The 18,142-nt window shown below is 40.5% G+C and overlaps 1 protein-coding gene and 1 pseudogene across 20 annotated transcripts in view; one reads left to right on the forward strand and one right to left on the reverse strand.

Annotated features, from left to right (window-relative positions):
- Trpm3 (transient receptor potential cation channel subfamily M member 3) overlaps nucleotides 1–18,142 on the forward strand; it is a 508,459-nt gene that overhangs the window by 134,303 nt on the left and 356,014 nt on the right. The gene's annotated exons all lie outside the window — the stretch shown is intronic.
- LOC115062510 overlaps nucleotides 9,237–18,142 on the reverse strand; it is a 91,619-nt pseudogene continuing 82,713 nt past the window's right edge. The window contains exon 3 of the transcript XR_003842464.1: nucleotides 9,237–10,154. The product of XR_003842464.1 is annotated as a protein TCL1B4 pseudogene (transcript). The remainder of the gene's footprint in view (nucleotides 10,155–18,142) is intronic.

Genomic DNA, 18,142 nt, shown 5'->3' on the forward strand with positions numbered 1-18,142 from the left:
GAAGAAGAAGAAGAAGAAGAAGAAGAAGAAGAAGAAGAAGAAGAAGAAGAAGAAGAAGAAGAAGAAGAAGAAGAAGAAGAAGAAGAAGAATGCTCTATTCTAATGAGAGGCAGAAAGGTAGTAGATCTGGAAGGAAGTGAAAGTGGGGAGGAGATAGAAGGAGGATAGGGAGGGGAAACTATAATCAGGACATATTGTATAAAATAAGAATCTATTTTCAATAAAAGGGAAAGTTGGGGGAGGGACAGGAAAAAATATAAAGGCTTGCTGTAAAACACTTTCTTTTGACTACGCATCTAGTATTCTAACACAGAGCTGTTTGTGGTTCAAGAGACTCAGTCGTTGGTCACCCACTGTAGAAGCAGAAGATATCTGGAAAAGCTCTAGGATTCAGTGCTTAGTTTTAAAATTGTGGGGTTTTGGTGTTTTGAGTGAGAAATATTCCCCCATAATCTCACATATTTGAACACATGATCACCAATAGGTAGGTCTATTTGGGGGATCTGGGTGATACAGCCTTGCTGCAGGAAGTATGTCACAAGCAGCAGGTTTCAAGATTAAAAGCCTACATCTAGTTTCCTTCTTTTGCTTCTTCCTTGGGGTAAAGGATGTGAGCTCTCCCTTCTTTTCCTTCTACCGTGCCTTCCACTTGCTCCCATGCTCCCTGGCTGTGATAGATTCTTATCATTCTGGAACCATAAGCTCGAATACACTCTGTAGTAAATAAATTGTCTTGATTTTATAATGTCTTATTACAGCAACAGAAATGTCAATAATACAGATATAAATCTATTCTTTACTGGAAGTTTCCAATGAGAATGTAGATACATTTTTGACCCTCTAAACCTCTTTTATGGAAACATGTTACTATGAATACTGTAAGCCTATAGAAGTGCACAAATACCAATGTGCAGGTCAGTGAATTATCACTGACACAGATCTCTGGAACCATCTCTCAAGATAAGTTATATATCAGTGCCAGCTTCCTGCAAGGTCTTCTTGGATCCCGTCATTTCCTTGACCTTTCTCCTCTTCAGAGTCACCCCTTTTGACTTCTAACACGACAACCCTCATTCTTCAAACACTATCAATTCGTAATCCTAAAATAAATATTTCCTTCCTCATCTTGTGGTTATTTATAATACTGGAGATGTGCCACACGGAAGGTGTTTAACTTCCATCCACTTACCAGAAAAGATGAGGGTTTTATCCACCTCTCTGTTACTCCCACAGGTACGTAGCATGGACACACACACACACACACACACACACACACACACACACACTCTGCTAGCGATGAGGGTAGGGAAATATGTCACAACATTTGATAGAGTTGCCTTGCCTCAAGGCCTACTGTCTAAACATCAGCTTTAAACCTGGAGTAATTCTCTTCTCTATGCCCTTTCCTCCCAAGGAGGAGCTGCTCCTTCTCCCTTTATCTCTAAGCAGGCTCAGCTGGTTTGTGCTCCAGCAGGTTATATAACTAACCTAAAAGGGGCTCCAGAGACGACAGTAATTACAGCTTATCTTTCAGGAGGAGTCAGTGTGCCAGGGTTTCCACTGATAACTTTGTATGCATCAGGTCTTTTCCATCTTCCAACTGAACTGTAGGGTAGGTATTCATATTGTCCCTGGATAGGGGCCAGAGAGACTTGAATCATCTAACCATGAAGAGTCTGAGACTGGACATCAAGCTTGGCAGTTTATTAAGAGCCTGGCTCTTTTTAAAATTACATTCATTTATGTAGTGTGTGTGTGTGTGTGTGTGTGTGTGTGTGTGTGTTTGTGTGTGTGTGTGTGTTTAAGTGTGTGCATACCTTTGTGCCTGTATGACTGTGTGCCTGTGTATATCTCTCTGTTTTTCTAGGTGGCATGCAACCTATTGGGCAGATCCTAAAATGTATTCCTAGAGTGTTTTAAGAGAGGCTGTTATCTTTAATTTCAGTTCAGTGTTGGAAAGGTTCTTGGGTTCGATAATAATGGGAACATCTATCATTGCATCCCCCTACTTTATTGGAAAATGTCCTGAATGTCTGAACAGAGCTTAGAGACCACAGGCCACGTAAATGTTTCATTAAAAGTACTAGAATTTAAAGGCTAAATCCATTTTTATAGTGTTATGGTTGTACTAAAACATAGTAGGTTTTTTTTTCTTTCTGGGGAATGTGCCTCTGGGGAATGTCTTCTCTAGTTCAGCTGTTAATTTCCAATTATCTTTATAATATCTTCCCTATATTTTTGTTTTCCATTGTTCATTACAGTCCTATACAGTCTTTCTAGGATGCTGTTTCAAAAAGGAGGGAGTCTGCCCGCGTTGATCGTAGGGAGTTGCTGACAAGAGAGAGCATGTAGTAAATGCTTTTACATCATTAATTCATGGGTCTCAGTTTACAATTAAAAAAACAGATAAATCCACATCTAGCGCCTTTTGTGAATGGTATCATATTACGAAGTATAAGTAGAATAAAAAATTAATTATGATATAAGCTCCGGAGAAAGTTTGAGGAAGAGGTAAAAGCAATATAGTTCCAGAGAGTTAATAGCAGGAATTCTGATAATTAATACTGCCTCCAAGTGAAGGGCCTTTGAGGTAGTCTTGTAATGGTTCTCTCAGATGCGGAGGGGAATCAGACTTTACATCAGGCTGCTGGGGAGCTGTAAAGATGCTTGCTGACAACGCACAGTTTATCCCAGTGTTTCAGGTAATGCGTAGAGACAGAGAGTAAGGTGGGCTGGTTTCCCACTACTGCTGTAGGAAATCAATACAACCACGGTTGCTTCACACACACACACACACACACACACACACACACACACACACACACTGCCCTACTTTCTACAGTACAGATGTCTAAAACAAGGTTTATTAGTTAAAATGGAGGTGTTGGCAGAAGGGTGGATCTAGGTAGGAACCTTTTCCTTGGTATCCCCAGCCCCTGGAGACTTGCATTTGTTGGCTAAGGGTCTCACCTTCCATCTTCAAAGCATATCAATCCACACTCTGCTTACCTCATCTTAGCTCTGCTCTGAGAGCTGCCTTCTTCCTGCCTCTGTAAGAACTTTGAAGATCACAGTGACCCCTGTGATCATCTTATCTCAAGATTAGCTTCACCCAAAAGTTCTGTTTGCCAAAGAGGAAATCAGAGGACTGACTCTCTGGGATTCAGAGGATGTGGGCCTTGTTGGGAGTCATTATTTCCACCATGTTAAGAAAGCCTTTAAGAGGTATGCTTTGAAATTTGACCTCTGCAGAGCAAATCCACCAGGTGTTTTGGTCTGGGGAGAAACAAGAGCAAAGCATACAATATAAGGTAGAGCAACAGACAAGGTGGCCATGAGGGAACCAATATAGAATACTGATCTGCTATTGGACGTGATGTACCCGTCATGTTTGTGAATTGATGTATGTTGCATATGTACCTGTAAAAGCAACCACATTCCCCACAGCCATGACTATGAGAACAGCCAGTTTGTTCTTGGCGGATGTTTACCTAGTATGGGATACGTGGCAGTTACAGGTCCTGAGTATTCTTCTGGGCACGTGGGTACATTTTAAACGTTCTTATTTCTGAGTGTTTTCCACCTTCCTTGGATGCTTCAAAATATGAAATATTAAGAGAACTGTAGACTGTGTCTCGGAAGAATCTTTCAGATGTCCCAAAGGGTTTTCTAATCAAAAGGCAATGTTTTAACTATTAAAAAAAATTGTCTAAAATGAGACCTCATGCAAATTGAAATATGTCTCAGCAAGAATGTTCTGTGGATCACAGAGACCATGAAATGGGGGCTTGCAGAAGTGAATTGATTAATGGTATTTACGGCAGTCCTGGGACACTGTGTTAATCCCTCTCCAGTACTTTCCTTTTCTCTGTCATATTGCCAAGAGGTTGAAATGAGTTGTCATACACTGTGAGCTTTGATTCAGAAATTTAATTTGTTGGAATTAGTTTTAGCTTTGGCTCCACACAGGTATGAAATACAAGAATCCAGTGAATTAGCAGATTTGCAGTGGACTAAAGGGTGGCAAGGGAGGGCCTATCACTAACATACAGGCAGGAGCTAAACTTGTCTCCCTGGCAAAATGAATTCATAGAGTCTAGACAGGAATGTGATGAAATGGTTATTAACAAGTTTCAGGTCCCATATAGGATAAGGCCACTAAGATGCCATCAGGTAGCACAACCTTAGTCCCCTGGTAAGACTCGATAACAGGGTAATTTTCAGGGTCCAAAACTGTCTTTTAAGTAACAGGAGAGAAAATCGTAACAATTACAATGGAGCCAGGAAAAGATGGACAGGCTGAAGTGAAAACTCATTCCCCATCCAAGGCTGAAGTCGCAGCACAGTTATTTTGGTGGCGTTGAACAGTTGCCATGTTCAATGGGTAAACAAGATCCACAGAAACAAACCCAGAAGCCTCTGAAGGAAAACATAAATACTCAGCTGTGCTTTTAAAGACTTGCTATTTTCTCTCTTAATTGTGTTTACCTTGAAAACAACAACAAACAGAAGCCAACAACTTGGCAGAGGATTGCTTTTTAAGGAGAATGTATTCCCTTGCAGCCAGGCAAATGCGCCACTCTTCCTGCTCAGCGACGGTTTGTCTCGTCTCCTTCAAGGTCAGGTCCCTTCCGCGAAGAATTCACAAAGCAATGTGGGAGGCCCAGACTGGGCAAACAAGGCTTTGCCTCCGCCACAACTATAGTGGGGCTGTAGAAAACCATAAATACTCACAGAGACTCGAGGTCTTGGGGATTAGGGACATGTTAGGTTTCAAACCACACATATCCCAACAATTACTCTGCAATGGGCAAGATAGCTGTGCTTCTTTGTACTGTATTGAGAAATAACATTCTACTTGAGAATTCGCTTCAGAGAAGTGGGTCTCAGGTGACATTTAGGGAAAATAGAGCCAGGAACAGGAGAACAACTAAGTACTGGGTTTGTGAACTTGGACAAAGTTTTGATTATTATGATTCTTAAAAACCTGAAGGGAATGTTTCTTCATTAATCAACTGTGAGCCATGTACAATACTAAATAATTAAACTACTGTTCAATTAGATACTTTCTAAAAGGTATGAAATTTGTAAGTAGAAAACATAATTTGCAAAATAACATCAGATATATTATTCTACAACTATTGAGTGGCAAATCTGGAGTCTAAAATTCAAATTCAGTCCTTTTGACCTAGAAACTTCCCCTTCTTAGTAAAAGAGATCTGGACCCAAGGCTAACCTCTAAAAAGTGCTTGCAAACTCACCCAGTGGGTTGAGGTCTCCATCCTGCCCAGTGAAGAGATGACCTCACAAACCACAGGTTCCACTTTCAACTGGAATTTGTCATGACAACTGTGCGTAGTCTAGTGAAAAGGAATTTAAAAAACTAAACTCCATTTGTTTAATTCACATTAGGGCTATTGAGGAATTATTCATTTCAAATGTTCTGTACGTAAACACACACACACACACACATGCACACTCACACTCAGACAAAGAGACAAACACACACACACACACACACAGAGTCACACTCAAAAAGACAGACACACACACTCAGACAGACACACATACATTCAGACAGATAGACAGACAGGATATACCTCTTTCTTAGTCACAATGACATCTTTATGGCCACACCCATTCCATGTACCTTGCTGACTTTTTCCAAGGTACATATTTTCCCTCATCCTCTTATACTTAAAAGTACAATCTGCCAGACGTGGTGGTGCACTCCTTTAATCCCAGCACTCGGGAGGCAGAGGCAGGCGGATTTCTGAGTTCGAGGCCAGCCAGGGCTACACAGAGAAACCCTGTCTTGAAAAACCAAAAAAAAAAAAAAAAAAAATACAATCTTTCAGTGAAAATGTTGAATCTATTGCTTTCTGAATTGGAAATTTTTTATTTATTCTGGTAGAAATCTGGCTCTACTTTTTTTTGCATCATTTTTTTTTCAGGAAATACTTAGAACTGAGTTCTGCGTTCATGCTTATGATAAGTATAGCCTGCAGTCTGTCACTGCAGACCTAAAGCAATGCCTTTATCTTTTCTTAGAAAAGCTTATCCTTGCACAAGTAACCACTTAAGTCCCTGGGCTTCTCAGTTGGGTGCCCTTCAAGTGACTTTGCCAAACAGATCAATTAACATGGTGGGAGGTCCTCTTATTTGATTAGGCACTTGCTAGAGCCTAGCCCACTAATTAGTATTGGCTGCTGAAACGTTGTCAGCATTAATGACATCTTGTCATCCTCATTACTGTTCTACTCGCCCAGTGTACCAAGCATATTAGGAGCCAGGAAAGAGCTAAGCTGCCCAAGTCACACCACAGCCACCATAGATAGAGCTTGCTGTGTTCAGCTAGAGTGGAAATCGAAGCAGTGACAGGATTCTGCTTACCAGGAAGAACAATGACAACCTAGATACGTGGAACTCATGCTACCAGACATTGTTCCATCTCAGGAAACCCATGTCCTGCAGCTTCTTTGCCATCTCAGATCATCATCTGAGCGAATAGTATTAGTGATAAAAAAATTTTTCACTTGTAATCTTAACAACTGCCCTAACTTCCTGAGTGATCTCCAAAATGTCATATAACCTACCTGGGTCTCAAGTTTCTCTAGTGTGAACTAGAAACAATTCCATTTTGTTGGCAGTTCTAAAGTATTATGAGATCAAGGATCAAGTGAAGCAGATATAGATTACACACACACACACACACACACACACACACACACACACATGCATATGCATGAAGATGTGTGTGTGTGTGTGTGTGTGTGTGTGTGTGTGTGTGTGTATGAACCCTGGCAAGCAGAATCCTGTCACTACTTCGATTTCCACTCCAGCTGAACACAGCAAGCTCTGTGGTGGCTGTAGTGTGACTTGGACAGCTTAGCTGTTTCCTAGAGCCTAATATACTTGATATTAGGTGATACTGGGTGAGTAGAATGGTTATGAGGATTATAAGATGTCACTAATGCTGACAACCTTTCAGTAGCCAATACTAGTTGGCAGGCTAGGCTCTAGCATATGTACACCTACTAGATACTTAAGTATGTTAAGTAATTGAGTATTGAGAACTATAGACATACTGTTTTAGCAATACTATTAATATACAGACATATGATATAGAGAAGAATACAGACATGCAGGAATGTGAAATATTAGTTGAGGCAAAGGAACTAAATAAGATCAAAGCCCAGTTTTCAGCCTTTCTAGACTGAGGGCAAAAACAGCTCTAAACTGTCTGCCTGGAGGTGTTACTGTCACCTACAGCCGTGAAGAGTTCTCTAGACGTAAAAAGGTAGTATGATTGCTGCTTGTTTTCAGTTTAGCTAAAAATGTTGAACAGCAAAGACCATGGTTGAGTTGAGAAACACCTCAGAGATTGGTAAGGAGACTTCTGGTAACAGTTGTGGTTTGGAGAGGGAGAGAGAGAGAGAGAGAGAGAGAGAGAGACAGAGACAGAGACAGAGACAGAGACAGAGACAGAGAGAGAGAGAGAACCACGGCAGGAAGACTTGTCAGGTAGTCTGCAGACACAACTGTGACAGACTGACACAGCTGCTGAGTGGGCTGCAGAAGCTCAGGTGCTGAGAGAAAGGGGCTTCTGGTTTTCAGGAACTCTGTAGCTGCGGATTCTAATTGCCTGCAGCAACCTCAAAAATGACTCACAGTGCTCCCCGGGAAAGCCTGGGAAAGCCTCATCAGGAATGTGCCAACAGTCCCAGGCGGCTGCTGCTGCTGCTGCTGCTGCTGCTGCTGCTGCTGCTGCTGCTGCTGCTGCTGCTGCTGGATCTGCTTTCTAGAGCCTCCGCAAGCAGCACCTTGGGCAGAATTCATATTGCAGCATAGCTGACAAGGGACTGAAGGAAGAAGCCTGGGGAAAGCCCAGGCTTCTCCTCAAGGATGAGAGGGAACGCAGACTCAACAGAAGACAAGCAGGCTTGCTTCCTGTCCCACGCCCTTGCTTCCATGGGCACGGAAAGAATGAAGTTATAAACCAAATGTATTTTTAAAAAGGTTTTCAAATATGTAACTAGAGTTACATTCCTGTGTCGTTGTGTATCACCCAGTTACTATTCTAAGAATCTGCTGAGTAGGAGTTGAAGCACTAATTTAATAAGAGCTTTTCAAAACAAATATTAAAATGCCACATGAGACATGTCCCCTCCCCAATAGATGCTGTTAGTATTTAAAAAAAAAAAATCAGTGTTGAAACAAGAGAACAGCAAGGTACTGCAGCTTGGAGGGCTGATGCACAGAAGGTTGGGGTCCTTTCACATGCATTCCATCCAGTCCAGGCTCAGAGCAATGCGCCCACCCGGTGGACTTGTGGAAAGTGTTGTACCGAGTGCGGGGTTAGTGTGGGCTTAGAGCTTTTCAACCTCTGACCTCTTTTCACCTGAGAAACCTTGTGTGACCCTAAGGATTATAGCTATGTTAAATAGACAAGCAAAGCAAACATTCACTGGTAATCAATCACCAGAAAAATTCATTTTAGAATCATTTTAAAATTAATTTTTGATAGATATGTAATATTGTTTGCGGAAGATGAATGCAGGTGTGCACGTTAATGAAGTAGTGTGCATATTTGTTCAAAACTATTCAATCCAAAAAAAATGTACTCACTTGATACATTGCATGCTGAGGATTGATTACGGAGAAACATCAAAAAGTCATTATTTTCCATAATTATTATATTTCTGTAAGAGGAGAAAAGTTTGCACAGTAAAAATATGGCTGTTTATATTTTTCAATAGGCTCAATTCTGACCCACAGGACCAGAGTGGGGCTGTCCTGATCATTCTCAGAAGGTGGTCTGCGTCTTTCTGGTTTTTTTGTTTTTGGTTTTGTTTTTGTTTTTGTTTTTGTTTTTCATGATGCAGTTTCTTAGAGCTAATCCTAGAGTTGGACACATGGCTCAGTGGTTAGGAGCACTCGCTGCTCTTCCAGAGGAGGAGCGCTTGAATCTCGGCAACCCCATGGTAGTTAACAACAATCTGCAATTCCAGTTACGAAAGATATATCTAGTACCCTTTTTTTTCTAGCTTCTGCAGGCATTGTATATGCATAGTACTCAGACATGAATGCAGGAAGAACACTCACATGCAAAAAATAAACATTTAAATAGATAAAATTTTAATAGTATGTTTATCGTATAAATTAATATGTATTATATATGATATATATATATATATATATATATATATATATATATATTTATTTATTTATTTATAAAGTAAAAGCAGTGAAGTTTAATTAGTTAAAAACAAGTTTGGGGAGGGAGGGGCCTAGGGTTAGAATCACTTCCTGGAGTCAAGAAACTGAGCCCCCTGAGAAGTATTCCAGATGTTCTCTGTAAGTCTCCCACTGGGCCTTCAAGCTACTGAGCATGGAGTGTCTTCTACCAAGCACCAGACAACCTTCTTGCCAGTGATAGCTCAGAGGCCCACAGGGCATAGAGTCCCTACCTCCTCCAGAGGGACCTCTAGACCTCTTAGGTAAATGGGGACAAATCTCTTGACACATGCAACAATACAATCCCAGTTGGAGGTGTTTGAAGTGAGGAGGGGCATTAAGAAAAGCCATCTATAAGGTCAGGGCCAGAGGCACAAAGTGGGCAAGAGATGATGCAGTTTGTCTCCAGCTACGGAGATCAGTCAGGGCACAGATAGGCCAGGCTCACAGACAGTAGATCCTCTAAAAAGCAGGTCTAACCATGGCAGGAGGTGCTGTAGAACTAGAAACTTGAGGAACAAGCAGAGGAGTGGGTGCAAAGTCTACCCTGAGGGCACAGGGCCAGGAGCCAGCCAGGCTATCAAGACCTTGACTCCAGCATCAGGATCAGTTCCTCTGGGCCAAAACACTTGGAATGATTCAGTAATCTCCAGTGCATGCCATCTGTTCCCCAGTATGTGTTCCTGGATTCTAAGCTCCACATTGTGGGTAGAAAGTTGAAATTCGTGAGAGTTGGGACTAGGCTCGCGTGGGAGTTTGGTCATCTGACACAAGTGGACAGTTACACAGGTTCCAATCCTGTAGTAATATGGTGAGTTGGAACAAGTTTCCACATTTGCAGCTACCCAGTGTCTACCATTTTTATCCTCATAGATGTCATCTCTTGTGCAAACCAGGAAGCGTGGTGGGAGTGTCAGCTAGGAAGAACAAACTCCAGCAGCCATAATAATCTGCTATATATTTATTATCTGTTATATAAATTATTATATATTCTAAATAAATATGATATAAAATATAAAGCATTATATAGTCTATTTATTATAATATATTATAAAATATAAATCATAAATGCATATATATATGTATGTATATATATATATATATATATATATATATATATATATATATGAATTACTTCTGACATACAGCCTTAAAAGACCTTCTAAGATTGGTGGAGAGGCTCCAGGACAATTAGCTCCTTAAGCCTGCACTTGTATTTGGTCTTTGCAATTTACTTTGTTCAGGCTGTAGAGTTCTACATGAGGAGCTTGCTTCCTAGCACATTTTGCACTGGAGTTTGGGGATTATGTTTATATGAATTTCCTTTGAAACTTTATGGGCCCCTTATGGCTCAGATCCATAGGTTCTTTTTTTTTTTTTTAAACTCTGGAGTTTGATATTTTTTCTTTTTTAAAATTTATTAGATATTTTCTTTATTTACATTTCAAATGCTATCCTGAAAGTTCTCTATACCCCCCCTGCCCCTGCTCCCCTACCCACCCACTCCCACTTCTTGACCTTGACATTCCCCTATGCTGGGTCATATAATGTTTGCATGACCAAGGGGCCTCTCTTCCCAATGACGGCCGATTAGGCCATCTTCTGCTACGTATGCAGCTAGAGACACAAGCTCGGGGGTACATAGGTTCTTAACCAAATTCTATAACAATATGACCTAGTATTGAGTAATGACATCTTATAGCCACCTCATTAGTCTCTAAGCGTTATAACATATAAGCAAGGATCTCAAAGAGTATTTTTTTTCTGGCTTCTGAAAAGAGAATATGTATTTATAATGAATTACCTGAATATATTGACAAGCCACTTATTTTGTAGAGATAATGTTGAATTCTTTCTTTAACTGACTTATTTTCTTTTTCTTGGTGAATCAGAGAAAAATGTCACCCATGGAATTCTTCCCTGGGACAGATAGACTCATTCTGAGCTAGGTTTCAATTCAAAAGGGTGTTTGTGGACACAGTGTTTCAGTCATAAATCTTGGAACTTAATAGCCTTATCCTCAGAGACTCAAGTGGCTAGGCAACCCTGAAAAACGAAAACACTTTAAAACTGAATGACCATTACCCCTATTCTCAGGAAACCTTCTCCCCTATGAGTCAAGGAAAGCCTCAGAACATGCCACAGATCCTGTCTATAATTTAAGCCACTCAAGTTCTGTCAGTTATGTCCATGTGTCCTGCTGGGGACTTCTGTCTAACATAAGCCATTACGACTCTTTAATAAGGGAGTTTGTAGACAGAGCATGACTATGTCATATTGTTCAGTAGAGGAATCTCCATCCCTCAGCACCTAGCATGGTGGCAGAAAAATACTTGGAATGCTCATTTTAATTTGTTAATGACTCAAAGAGAATTTTGTCACATCTGTGCTTAAACACCCCTCCAGTGGCTCTTGCTGGCATTCTGGATCCAGTCCAGCATGTCTTGCCTTGCTTGAGTCTGCCTATCAGCAGCCGGTCCCCATTCACCTATGAGAAACACTTTCCCAAACACCTCTAAAGCCTTTCTCCTTCCAGCCTGGCTTCCTCTTCTTAGCTAAGGGATGCATGAGCTGTCAACCCCTGCCTGGCTTCCCATCCTCCTCCTCCTAATGACACCTCAGATGGATTTTCACTCTCTGAAAACAGGACTTTAAGCTCCTTTAAAAATCAACTACATCTCATGAACCCCCAAATTCCTGGTACCTGTCAGAGGGGTTCAAAGTAAATCACCATGCCTAGAAGAAACTACAGAATTGTACATTTCCTGCTTTCTCTTTATACGGATATGAAGAAACTTCTACTCACAAAGAATATGTTTGTTTAATTTCGGTGACATCTTACTAGCAAAGATCCTCTGGGTCCTGACCAAAACAGCCATTAAGAGGTATAATATGAATTCCACATCAAAAGTCACATTCTTGGCCCCATTTAAGAAGTCAACATAATTGCCACCATAGTACCAAACCCACCCCAGCATATGGGTCCAGACGTAAAGTGAGTAATAAAAAATTGCACCAAAGGAAAATGTGTTTCCATTAGTGCCACAGACTCCTCAAACAGTGAAAGATAATTAGCATTCAGTCATTAAGACCAAAAATGTGGGCTCACTCATGGCTAGAATTGTACTTTCCATTCCAGGATATTGCTTTTGTTTTCTGGAGATTTTTATCAAGTTTGCTCAAGTTAGGCACCCCAGGGAACATCATTGCCTTAGTCATCCTTAAGCTAATTTTTCTATGTTTCAGTCAGCCCCACAGTGCCCAAAATGATACAGAGGTAGCTTTGGGGTTCAAGGCATATCCCTGTCCAACTTTAATTCAGTACTTCTAGAGAACGCGAAGGCAGGTGGACGAGCTGTAGCTTGTATGTGGTGATGAGAGTTGCTTAACTATTCTAACCCACAATTTGATTACTTGTAATATTAATAGAATGTCATCACTATCCGCTCTTAAAAATTACATTTACACATGGTTTGCAGATTGTGTTATATCAGATACACGTTGAACTGAAGAGATATTCATGAGGTTCCTCATTATTTCCTGACATTTCTATCCATCCACCCATTCAAACATAATTACTTATTAATACATCTCCTAAGAATGAATTCTGAAGTGATAAATCTGGCCATTGCAATTGTTTCTCACAATCTTCAGCTGAGTTGAATTACATCAAAACGTTTTCTTATAGGAGACCAGAAAACATTGAAGGCTAAAAATTGAAAAATAGATTTTAAAAATTACCAAATATATGTGCTATAAGAAGACACAGATGTAGACTGGAGATTCCCTTTCATGTTCTTATCGGTAATGACATTGGGCTTTCTCCTCATAGCCCCAGCATCTGCCTTCCCATTAAATATGAAGTGAAATTCATTTCAGCCTCTTGGTTCAAAGCCCCTAATTTCTCAAACAATAGAGATCCATTCCCCAAGATGTTCCTCAAACACTCCCTGGAGTACTTGGTAGCCTTAATTGTTTTCATGTTTGGCTTTCTCCCATTTCTTTCATGTCATCTGATTCCATGGCAATATTATGGAGGTTGGTCCATATACTTCCAATGTATCAAGTAGAAAGCAATTGCATCACTGATGCTTGAGAAATGACCTCACTAGCTTACACACTCCCTAAGAGCCCATGGTAGTTTCTCTAACAGGTTCTTTGGGGCCAGAAGTTACAACCTACTTTTCTGTGTGTTGCTTAGAACAATGGCCATTTGATACTTACCTTCTACTTCATTTAATTCAGCTTTGGATCATTTTGCTAGAACTCATAATGCTATAAACTTTACCATCTCAAGTTGAAAGAACATGACAATACTGGGAACCTTTGAATCGTTTTCCCTCAGATCTTAGTAACTGAGATATGAGCATCTCATTGGTTGTGCCAAGACAAATTGCATTCACATTAGCCCATTGCCAAGTTAGCATTTAGAGAGCTTCCAATTCTATGAATTCCAAGAGGAGTCAGTTTGCCCCATGGCTTAAACCTAAGAAAAACAATGTAGGTGACAGTGGTTCCCAGCTCATGAAGGAAGGGATGGACTCAACCATTGAAAAAGAAAAGATATAACTTTATTCCAGAGCCCGGCATCATTACTGTCAAAATGTGACTACACGTCTGATCCCCATCACCCTTAAGTCTTTAAAGCCTTCATTAGTCCTCCACTCAACACCGTTAAGATTGTGTTCAAACAACCTGGCATGAAGGAGAGTTCTCCAGTGTCTTACCCCTGGCAACTTCAGCAGTCTCACTTCCTCCCTTCACCTGTAGCTAGAGCCACCAGGAAGTCACATGGTCTTCCCTTACCAGAATGTCTTCTGGCTCTGTGGACCAGGCCCAGCTCCACCGGATAGCATTCCTTCTTTCTTAACGTGTGTTTTAAGATCATTAGAGTCACCTTCTCCATGGAAGCTTTATAACATAATGAATTATCCCTGGTCCTCACAGGACTTTCTGTTCCCAGAGCTTATCTACTTAGCCCATTGTATTGCAAGGGCTTTGGGCAATGAGGAATGCATACTATAACGTGAATTTTTATAAAAAGGCATTTGTTTTGTTACTTTATCTGATTAAAAGTAATGGAGTCTAATTACAAACATTCAGTACAAACCATATATAGAAGAAAATTAAAAATCATGCTGAGCTAGCCACCATTAGTCCCTCTTCTATTCTCTAATTTCTATGCAGAATTATTTTAAAGGACATTTCCTAAGATAGCTACACAATAAGCTACTCTTTGCACAACATGCAGCAACTCTCTGTCAGTGCAAATTATGACATGGTGACACAATGTAAATGACACTTGTAAGCATCATTACATGCATTAGCTCACAAGCATCAAAACAGGCCTGCATTAGGTGGTTACTATCTTCATTTTATGAGTGAGAAAATTAAATCCCAAAGAAGTTGTATGGCTTGTCCAAACAGTCACAGAGTGGCAGAACCCCAATTTAAACCTTTGTTTTGTTCCAAAATCAGTGTATAACACTCTCTACAATCTCTACCATCCATCTGATGGTTTATCACAACTTCCCAAATCCAGGTGTCCTGCAAGTTCTGTGAATATATGTATCATGACTTTGCGCAACACAGGTTGCCATGCCCAGCCTATAATCATAGGTACTTATATGCTAATTGAGTGAACAAATAGTGTTATAATTGCTGAGTCATGAAAATGCCATAAGGATTTAAGCTGAAGGCATTGTATTTCTCTCCCTAAAATCACAAGCTAAGAAGATTGCCAGATCATCAAAACAGCAGGCCTGCCTGTAGACAGGCTGTAAAATGAAAGCTTCAGGTAAAAACATAAGCACCTGGACCAGGGGGGAGGACCCAGCGGTTAAACAGCTTGTCACCACACAAGCATGAGGACCTGAGTTCAAACTTCCAGCACCCATGTAAGACGTTAGGCTTGACGATGGATGTATTGCCAGGACTGCAATCAGAGGCAGGAAGGTTTCTGGGGTTTGCTGGCCCTACAGTCTAGACAATTCGTGAGCTCCAGGTTCAGGGAGAAATGCTATTTCAAAAGGAAGGGGAAGAAGCGTGGCATATACCCAGAAGATCTTCCAACTGGTAATAAGGACACATGCTCCACTATGTTCATAGCAGCCTTATTTATAATAGCCAGAAGTTGGAAAGAACCCAGATGTCCCTCAATAGAGGAATGGATACAGAAACTGTGGTACATTTACACAATGGAGTACTACTCAGCCATAAAAAACAATGAATTTATGAAATTCTTGGGCAAATGGATGTATTTGGAGGATATCATCCTTAGTGAGGTAACCCAATCACAAAAGAAGTCACTAGATATGTACTCACTGATAAGCGGATATTAGCCCAGAAACTTGGAATATCCAAGACACATTATGGAAAACAGAAGAAAATCAAGAAGGATGAACATTTGTGGATACTTCATTCCTCCTTAGAATGAGGAACATAACNCCCATGAAAAATTATAGGTACAGCGACAAAGTTTGGAGCTGGGATGAAGGGATGGACTATCCAGAGAGGACCCCATTCGGAGTCCATCCCATCATCAGCCACCAATCCTAGATACTAATGCTCATGCTCATGCCGGCAAGATACTGCTGAAGGCTGCTTGTGGACGTTGTACATCGTGGTGCGCACTAGGCTCCGCACCACGATGTACAACGTCCACAAGCATTCCAAACTCCATATGACCTAGCACAAGGCAAGGCCTGGGCCAAGTAGTGGGAGTGGGTGGGTAGGGGAACAGAGGTGGGGGGAGGGGTATGGGAATCTTTCGGGATAGCATTTGAAATGTAAATAAAGAAAATAATAATAATAATAAAAAAAAATCTGACTTGGGCCGCTGGCTTCACACAGAACACACATATAATAAAAGTATTAACAATTTCCTGAATTAATTAATACTCTTGTAGTCAGGCAAATGGTGTCAGTAGTTCAGGAAAAATGTATTATCAGAAGTGATTCTGCATTAGATGTCTCGATATGAGTTTGTGGGACTCACTTCCGGGGTCACCAGTGATACAGGTTCTACTAAGCATGCATAGCAGCCATGGTGGAACAGCAGAAATTATATTTGCTGCCTCTAAATTCCTGAGGGTGATATTTGTTTAATAGACTTTCTATGACCTAAGCCATGACTTTGAAGAAAATCTCGCCAACTCTCAAGAGATGCATTAATCTTTAACCTACAGCCCACTCTCAGTTATGGTGGGAGTGTTTTATAGATAAATAAAAATGTGAGGTCATCAAGAGGTTCTCTGTCAAGGTCAATGTGTCAGGAGCATGAAAGATGGGGAAGGACAGAGGAGGGCAGAACCCATGGACAACAGGAGGACTCAAGTTTGCTTTGTTTTGAGCAATATACAGACGACTAAACATGTTCCTTCCCATTTAAAAGATGCAAATAATATTAAAAAAAAAAGAAGACATTTCTTTCAAATATAGGAAAATAAAATCTGTGGATTTGAATATAAGCCAACACACACACACACACACACACACATACACACACACACACACGTCTTATATAATCTATGCTATATTTATTAACTAGAGCCACTTTATGAAAATAAGGAGTTCAATGTTGTGTCTGAAAGGCAAAAGCAGTGCAGCTTTTGTGTGTAAAAATTAAACGTGGGAGCTGTGTCCTGACTGATGCTAAGCCTGGTGTGACATTAAAGATGAAATGGACTGATACTTGAGGACCCTTGTAACTGTACATGCGAGCAGGAACAGTTCAGCTTCTTTCCATTTCATACCTGAAAGTAATTTTTTTTCCTACTTGGCTTCCCTCAGAAAGATTCAGAAGAATTACCTGCATATATGCTAAGAGTAGGAAGTGAAACATCAAATTGAGAGAAAGCTACAATCTCAAATTCCTCTACAAAGTGAAGTACCCAGGGGCTTTCCATGTTGTCTTGCTTATGCATAAGCTCAGCCTTCAACCTCCCCACACGCATACCTACTTCCTGAAAGCATCTTGCAAACACCAGAAATGGTGTCCAGGAGCTTCCAGAAGTAGGTCACCTCCCCTCACCAGCTCCCCCTCCTTCTCTGAGCTCTGAGCTGCCTGCTGAGCTGAGATAATGTTTTAATTCCTCTTTGAAGAGCAATAAAAGGGAAGGGAGACCTGTTTTGTGGCAGACCCCCTATCTCTCTTCTATTACCAGAGGATAGCTCTTCATGTTTCCAAAGAAATACAAAGTGAATACAAATAAAAATGGTGAAAGCCCTAGGTTTCAAAATCAGGAATTGCATTTTTTCAGTAATGCTTTATTTTAAATGAAGGTATCTATTAAGGAAAAAAAATGATGTATTCAGAGAAAACAGGCTCTCAACATTCAAATATCTTAAGCTCATATTTTGGCATCAGTTTACAATATTGGTATTCTCTTTTCAATGGTCACTGAGGGACTGCAAAGAAGAAAGACAATGAGACACTCTCTTGTTCCCTCCCCACCCCCTGCTATGGGAAAATCAAAGTAGAATACTCACAAGGATATACTGATTTACTGTGTATTCTAAAGCTGATTAGGTTCATGCATTATGATATACTACTTAGAAAACCACACCTAATAAAACATGTACACAGATTCACTGCTTAATATTAACAGTGTTTCTACTACTGCTGTTTTAAATCCAGGGACTATTAACATGACTCTCCATTGTAGAATGGATCTACATACTGTCATACTTTTGCAAACGGAATGCCATCTTAATGAGAATAAGTGCAGACCACTTAAGTTATTCTCACAGAATATGTGCTAAATGCAGGCAGGTAGGACTCCATATTGCTTGATTGCTTTTCTCCTGATGCGAACATCAGCAAAACTGTTTTGTATTAGAAGTCACGATGGAGGAGTGAAGGATGGAGAAAGGGAGGTGTTACTGTTTGAATGTGAAGTGTCCC

Source organism: Mus pahari, chromosome 1 (genome assembly GCF_900095145.1).
Source record: "Mus pahari chromosome 1, PAHARI_EIJ_v1.1, whole genome shotgun sequence".
NCBI lineage: Eukaryota > Metazoa > Chordata > Mammalia > Rodentia > Muridae > Mus > Mus pahari.